The sequence below is a fragment of the Anarrhichthys ocellatus genome, unplaced genomic scaffold, assembly GCF_004355925.1.
Source record: "Anarrhichthys ocellatus isolate YVR2014 unplaced genomic scaffold, GSC_Weel_1.0 scaffold23, whole genome shotgun sequence".
In the NCBI taxonomy this organism is placed as follows: Eukaryota; Metazoa; Chordata; class Actinopteri; order Perciformes; family Anarhichadidae; genus Anarrhichthys; species Anarrhichthys ocellatus.
In genome coordinates, this window is record NW_022280053.1 from 739,715 (window position 1) to 740,163 (window position 449).

The following is a 449-nucleotide window of genomic DNA, read 5'->3' on the forward strand; positions in this document are numbered from 1 at the left end:
CACTCCTTGTGAACGGTGTCCTTGTCTCTTCTCACTCCTTGTGAACGGTGTCCTTGTCTCTTCTCACTCCTTGTGAATGGTGTTGTTGTCTCTTCTCACTCTTTGTGAACTGTCCTTGTCTCTTCTCACTCCTTGTGAATGGTGTCCTCGTCTCTTCTCACTCCTTGTGAATGGTGTCCTCGTCTCTTCTCACTCCTTGTGAATGGTGTTGTTGTTTCTTCTCACTCTTTGTGAACTGTCCTCGTCTCTTCTCACTCCTTGTGAAATGATGTTCTTGTCTCTTCTCACTCTTTGTAAAATTATGTTTTTTTTCTCTTCTCACTCTTTGTAAAATGATGTTCTTTTCTCTTCTCACTCTTTGTAAAATGATGTCCTTGTCTCTTCTCACTCTTTGTAAAATGATGTTCTTGTCTCTTCTCACTCCTTGTGAACGGTGTCCTTGTCTCTTC